Source organism: Alosa pseudoharengus, unplaced genomic scaffold (genome assembly GCF_046254945.1).
Source record: "Alosa pseudoharengus isolate Yale_2024_CS ecotype anadromous, Long Island Sound unplaced genomic scaffold, YU_APseudo_1.1 YU_APseudo_1.1_scf_3, whole genome shotgun sequence".
Taxonomy (NCBI): domain Eukaryota; kingdom Metazoa; phylum Chordata; class Actinopteri; order Clupeiformes; family Clupeidae; genus Alosa; species Alosa pseudoharengus.
Genome location: NW_027468718.1, coordinates 46,142,069 through 46,149,666, shown reverse-complemented (window position 1 = coordinate 46,149,666; position 7,598 = coordinate 46,142,069). Strand labels below are relative to the sequence as shown.

Below are 7,598 nucleotides of genomic sequence, written 5' to 3'. Positions count from 1 at the left end.
AGAGTTACAAAACGTGATGTACTCAAATTTATCTTAAATTACACCTTGGGGATCAATAAAGTATCTATATATCTTAACATACCAAACCCACTTAATTTATATTAAGTGGCCCTTAATTTGTAAAACTTTACCTTAAAATGCATTATAAGGTGTGACCCCTTAATTTACATTTAGGGCCCTATCATGACATTCTAAAGTGCATTGTCACTCGTCAAAAGTCTATTCAAATTTAGTAGGATGTCCAGTTCACATTGGGAGGGGTTTCGTTCTCAAAAGTGGAGCGCATGGCGTAACAAGGTGTTCCTAGGTCTTTTAATCAGTCATATGGGTGTGTTTGGGGCGTAACATCATTTTAAACCAATGAGAATGACATCTGTCATTCCCTTTAACGGCGCAACGCGCGATATGTCAAATAAATGCATCGGTATTTTGGCATTCAACGGCGCATTTGAAGGAGGCTGCTTGCAAGACCGTATGGAATAGTCATTCTTAAACCATGCTTTACTAAAACCTAGCATAGCCTTCACGCATTTGCACTCGTCTATTATTTGAACTCATTGGCAAAGTGAAACTAACTTCACCAAGGAGTCAGTCAACGACAAGACAGTTATATGCAGTTACTTTCACTATTGACTGACAATGGGTTACCATAGAAAACATAGGCTGGAAAAAGCAACACTTACCCTAATGTTGCTCAAATGACTAAATAAAACAACATTTATCCTGCAGAGGAGTTGCTTATATCTCGTGACAGTGCGTCTTCAGCTGTGCTCCATACTTGTCTCTCGCCTCTCCCCTAATCACTTTTAACCGTCATTACCAATTTGCAAATGATGGTGAATAACTACTCATCATGAGATGTACAGTATTTCGTAATATCTTTATTCTAATTATGTTTACCATTGTAATCGTGCAATTTGTAATGCTTTGCATGGACGTGCGCTGGTGTGCGTTCATGAATGATAGAAGGATGGTGCGTGCACCTGCCAATATGACTGTTGACATGCGCTCTTAAAATAGCATATGAACAACTCGCCATTGACTTCTGACCAGGTTTAGGTGGTGTATGATAGCGATTTTTAGACAATGCGCCAGGTCCCTCCCTAGGTTGTTAATTGCCACACCCCTGGGCGCAATGCTTAAAAAATAAAGGTGCAAAATAACGAATTCAACTTCGCGCCGGTGAATAACGAACTTTACGCCATGCGCTGGTGACCGAAAATACAGCCCTTAAGGTGTCAAGTCAGGGGTTCCCTTAATTTGTTGTGATCAAGAGGGTAATTAAGGATAATTGAAGTATATCTTAATTTTATTTTAAGGTGTTAATTCAGGGATTCCTTGATTAAGGGGGAAATTAAGGGTAAATTGAGAAAATAAAGGGTAGGCTTTTCTCCTTCATTGACCTCTATCTATGCACATTTCTACTTACAAACTACTTAATTATAGAAGGGTTTTAAAGTCAAAAGTAAGTAAAAGTAAGGCCTTTATAAGTGGTGAAATTAAGATGTTTTGTTTCGTAGTGAGCCTGGGATAGATAGACCTGGCTAGTATCTGTGGGTATCATGTGGGTCCTGTATGACTTGTACAGAGCAACAAGCAGTGACTGGTGTGAGTGCTTAGTGTGTACTGTTGTGATCAGGTCACAAGCAATAGAGCATGTAGGTGCTTACTGTGGAATGTTCTGTACTTCAGCTATCAGAAAAACAGAGTATCTACAATGAGTTTTGCACAGCATCAATGCAACTGTGCGAGATCAGAATTTTAGTCAGCTGTGCATATCATTAATAGTAATTGCTTTAAAATCAAGACATAAAATGTATCTAAAACGTCTCTGATTATTATATTTCCTGATTTATACGAGTATGTGATTGATTTTGGTTAAAGCATATTTGAATCAAATTTCTTCAAATTGTCATTTACTAATACGAAAACTTTGTGGGCATGGGAGAGCAGTAATCAACCACTTCCCCGGCCCACATTTTTCCTACTGGTCGGGGATCTCTCTCTCTCCTCTTCCACATCATGTGGAACCTCACCAGGCCTCCTCTCCCGGTTAAATCCAAGCGCGTGCAGCAGGTCACAGCCCAGCACATTACGGGTGTAGGAATCAGAAATCAGGAAGACATGACGCATTGCCACCGAGTCCAGGGCCACATGAGTAAGCTTGGACAGAGAAGCGTTAAACGTCATTCCATTCAGCACTCTCTCTTTAGCCGAACTGATGGACATGGCCTGTGCCGTGTCAGCTGTGATGATACTCAGGGTAATTCTAGTGGCCACCACAAACTGGACGCGTGTTCCATTCAACAGAAGCTCTATGGATTGCCCAGAGGAATACGCGGGCATAATCATATTTGTCTGACCTGGGTGAGGTGCACTACCACAGCTGACCACATAGGGGCAGCTTGTGCGTCCACAGTCAAAGCACGGCCTTGCTGTACAAGGGTATGAAGCATTACTATGTGTCCGACCCTTTGAACTCTCTGTGCTGTGTCTGGGATAGAGCGTTGTGCATTCACATAAATGTTTATTGTCCAAACAGTAGTATTATGGATGGAATAGTCACGGTGGCATCTGCAGAAGCATCAGAACAGGAGTCTGTGTGTGAAAAGGTTCTCCCAAATTATAATAACATTTGAAGACCACTCTAGAAACATAAACTTCACATTCCGATATGTTAAGCTAAACTACATAGTCAAGTCAAACTAGTCTTTATAATACAAGATACATTACAAAAGCAGACATTTAAGAACATTTAATCACATCAAGAAAAAATAACACCAAGGCAGGCAGTTTAAACATTCTATGACTACTCTGTAGGAGCATACAGTATCAGAGTGTCATCATTAGTTATAGCTGCTTTCAGACACGTCCTCCACAGTACATGGGGTCTCAGGTGATTCAGACATGATGCTAACATGCTGACATCATGTGCGTCGGTGTGGTCCACACATATGAGCGCATAAACAGATATGATGCTAACATGCTGACATTATGCGCTCATATGTGTGAACGACACCGACGCACATGAACAGATATGATGCTAACATGCTGACATTATGCGCTCATATGTGTGAACGACACCGACGCACATGAACAGATATGATGCTAACATGCTGACATTATGCGCTCATATGTGTGAACGACACCGACGCACATGAACAGATATGATGCTAACATGCTGACATTATGCGCTCATATGTGTGGACCACACCGACGCACATTAACAGAATCTCCGTGTGGTTGGAAAGGGGAACGTGGTTGAGCACAATCATGTACAGAATCTCTGCATGTTCTTTGCTTCGTTCAGACACAAGCTCATTTACATAATGGCCAGTCATGTTGTTCAGATATACGGTCCAACCACTTGATTTCCACAGAAGTAGTTTGTCTACTTCCTGAGTGCCTGACATCTTCTTAAAGTTCTGCTTTGTCCTGACCTTTGGCCTACTAATGGAAGAAAGGGATAATGCTACACAGACAGCAGAGAAGAATCATGTCAATGTTGCTTTAGGTGGTGGGGAAGTTGCGGGGCTGGGGGAAATAAGCACAGGACACTTATTTCTCACAAAAATGTCTAGAATTTAATATACAGTATTCTTCTTAAAAAGCTATACTCAATGTTGCTTTTAACCTTATTTTTGTATATGTCTGGAATTATTTAAAAAAAAAATGGAAGTGTCTCTGTATTATGGACTTACCCAACCTATTCTAATGCATTTTGATTTGAAATCGACCTCCACATAGCTCATGTCATAGCACTTCTAGAGGTCAACAAGGCCAGCGTTCCAACAGCGTAACTCCCTAGTGGCCTTGTGCAGGCTGGCCTACAGTTCAGTCTGGAGTTCTCCCTTACCTGCCTCCGACTCTACGGAGAGCTGACAAAACCAGCAGGGTGTGTAGAGCCTCTATGTGATAAATCCAGTGCCTACTCCAACAGCTGCAGCCCCAATTAGGAGGAGAATTCCCTCCAGTTCTCTAATGGAAAAGGACAGTTCAAGCAGGAGCAGTGTGAAAAGTGCTAAAGTGTGAAAACCAGACAGAGATTCAGTTCATCTATATTTAGTGCATTATAGATAGATACTTTTATTGTCATTCTCACAGCATGGGAGCATGAGGAGAGCGAGAGAGGAGTAGTCCGCACACTGAAAGAAATGACTTAAAGTCTTCAGAAAGGAGTTTTTCCATTTTGGGAGCAAGAGCAGACGTTTCAGCCGTCCGGCTATTCTCAATGCTCACAGTGAATCAACTGCAGACATGCAATTAACAAGTACCCAGTTGGGTTAAGGGCAATCAAGAGACAGGTGTGGTGGGTTCATACAACAAGTATAGATGAATTTGTTTTTGTTACTCCACAGCTGGTTCCTTTAACTCATTAATCAGCAAGTTAGTTTAATTTTTTTTTTTATTTTTTTTTTTTTATGTTGACCCGAAATCCTGGAAACCCAGGAACATCACGTTGTTGGGCAGTGAATGCATGTAGGCTTAACTAGTGGAGCAATCATATTGCCTTCTTAAATCGTAAAATATTCTGTGGTCTCAGTTCACTGTTGAATACGCATAGCCTACCCTATGCTTGCTCAAAATATATGCTTTGTCTAGTAGAGGTGCTTCAAATTGGCGCTTTTAAAAATCGCCTGTCTCAGAAAATGTAGAAGAGGTCCAGGGAAATTCCGCGCAAAACTGTCACATCCATATTTAGTTGGCGTTACGGATGTGAAAGTTTTGCGTGGTAGGCCTATTGCCCCCGTATCGTTATATAAAGCTCCGTTCTCGCTGTCTAGCTTTCTCCTCTTTGCCAAGTAAGCAATCGATTATTTGAAAATAACTTACTTATCGTTAACTTAGATATCCATCTGATTGTTTCCCGTTTCCTCTCCTCGCTCGTTTCAGGCTATCAGTGAGTCTCTTCCCATAGGCTACTTTACTGTGACTCGACAATATCAGAATTCCCAGATTTCACTGGCTGAGTAGCAGCAAGCGAAATGATGGTTCCTGAAGTAAATGCTGTTATCCTAACCAACGAAACATTTAGCGCAGCTTTGACATCTTATGGCGCCCTTACATTGTACGATTTTGGCCTGTTTTCACAGTCGGCGACTAAATTTCCAAAGTCGGACAGAAATCATGGGAGTTGTACTGGAATCGCGGCGCGCTCCCGTCAACTAGATCGTGTAAGGTGCCTTAGCGGTTTTAAGTCAGTCGGAGTCAGTCCTTTTCTAGTTTTGCCGTTACGACAATATCAAACATGTTTGATATTATCGCAAGTCTTTCTAGTCGTGGCTCATGCAGTGACGTGAACTATAAAAACCAATAGTGACCTCTCTCCAACACCAAACAGGAAGGGGCAAATATAGGCGACAGCTGTAGCCTATAATTATTTGTTATTCTTACAATATTTGTCATTTCTTATACATTTTTATTTGGCTCTTCCACGTGACAGAACAACTCTATATCGGTTAGGGATGTCACGCATGAAACAATGCTGCAGAAACACGAAAATACAACTTTGAGTTTAGTAGGCTATCATTTCAGTTCCTGTTTATCTATTGCACGATGGGTAATAATTTAAAGGAATCTAGTTGCAGTCTTGTAAATAGTGACCCTGCAAGATCCCTAGTCATTGCAAAATCAAAGTCTGTGACTTAAAACCTCTACTACTTGTCTTTAGATGTGAGAGGGTCTGAGACTGTAGTCTTTCAAAAATCTTTTCCAAATCTTTGCAAATCTTTCCAAAGTCTGTCAGTATAAGGAAGGCTTTACGTGAAAATCTAAATTAGGCTATTATGGTCCGGGTCCGGATAGGATCACGTCAGGGTCCGGACTCTCAGGGTGCGATTTGTAGGGGGGGATGGTGAGGATTTCCCACCCTCTGGTTTTCCTATCCCTACCTCTGCTAAATTATTTTTTATCGTCGGGGGGGACAACATTTATCCCCCTCTGCCCCTCATATTGATTAATGCTACTTCATATAAGTAAAGCGCTGCAACGTGAGAACAGTCTAGTAGGCTAGCCTACATAATAATCTGACATCAGAAACGCACTGTCACCGTCAGCACTGATGCTGCTGACAGAGTGGCTGCGTGATAACTTAATTTGGCCTTGATCGTGCAGGACATTTCAGAATGTCGAGTGTGTAATCCATCATAAATGGCTAGGTTCAATGGACAAGTTAGCTGGACTAATGAAAGAAAACGAGAAGGATTCAGTGAAGCATAATAATGTTTTAGAACCTTCAAAATTAGAAAACTGATGCAACTGAGATGGAGGACAACTGCACGTAGAGTAGAACGTAGGCCTATTGTCCAAAGGAACTTACATTAAATGAGGAGATATTTGCTGAATGACACAAAAAGTGTTACAGAAATTGCTTGGCATCGCTTATTCAATGGCTCTCTACCGAAACACATGTAGTTTGCGGAGGATGAACGAGAAAGCACTCGTTTGATAAATCAGCCAGTAGTAGACAAATAACTTTTAGAAATAATCTGTACTGCAAAAACGAATGTTGGTGGGTATTTAAATTATCTAGCGGGTGTTTTAACAGCTGCAAGAAATAGAAGCTTCATGGTCTTTATGTTCTGGTTCGTAAATTATTTTCATAAAACTTCAAGTTGCCCTATAACTTCACTCTCCAAACTCTTCACTGCACTGTAGGCAATTAACTGAGAGTATGATAGGCTATTTTTTTCTGTAGGCTACAATAAACACATTTATTTTTTCAACTTTTGCAATATTACGCACTTGGTTACTGAACGCAAATCAGCAGGAGAGAGAATGCACGTAGCCTACGCAGCGTGTAGCGCAATGTGTAGGCTATTTGGTTACCCTGTTACACTGTTAGCCAATTCACTAACTTAAGACTTCAGTGCCATAATATACAATATATACAATACAATATATTTGTATGCTTGTCAAAACGTAGTCCTACCCTGCATTAGAGGAGCTGATCATCATACCAAGCACACTCGCTGTTTAAAGTCATACACCACGGTAAACTAAAACTAAAATGTTACAAAGGTGGCAAAAATAATATAGGGTATTATTAGCCATGACATAGGCTATGAATAGGCTATGAATCGTTCGTTCAAAATCATCCCCCCCTCTGGTTTTTACACAAATCGCACCCTGCGGACTCGGACCGCGGTCCGCCATTTGGTGATCCCTGCAAGAGCTAAAATTTCTGTATAGAATTCTGGCTTGGACCTCAAAGTCATTTTTGTCGGAGCAAATCTGGTGCAGTCTGGTGAACTGACTGAAGGGCAGACCTCGTTTCAGAGAGGGTGGGCACTTGTGGCATGAAGTAAACAATTTTTCTCTGGGTCCTATCATGACATTCTAGGGCCCTATCATGACATTCTAAAGAGCATCATCACTCGTCAAAAGTCTATTCAAATTTAGTAGGATGTCCAGTTCACATTGGGAGGGGTTTCGTTATCAAAAGTGGAGCGCATGGCGCAACAAGGTGTTCCTAGGTTTTTTAATCAGTCATATGGGTGTGTTTGGGGCGTAACATCATTTTAAACCAATGAGAATGACATCTGTCATTCCCTTTAACGGCGCAACGTGCGATATGTCAACTAAATGCATCGGTATTT

General features: G+C 41.2%; 1 long non-coding RNA gene across 1 annotated transcript; it reads right to left on the bottom strand.

Moving 5' to 3' along the window:
* Positions 1-2,825: 2,825 nt before the first annotated feature.
* Positions 2,826-5,296, bottom strand: LOC143099809 (uncharacterized). Its single transcript, XR_012981771.1, has 3 exons — positions 4,834-5,296; positions 3,857-3,978; positions 2,826-3,450 (listed from the first exon to the last, which is right to left on the bottom strand). It is a non-coding gene; the product is annotated as an uncharacterized LOC143099809 (long non-coding RNA).
* Positions 5,297-7,598: the final 2,302 nt, after the last annotated feature.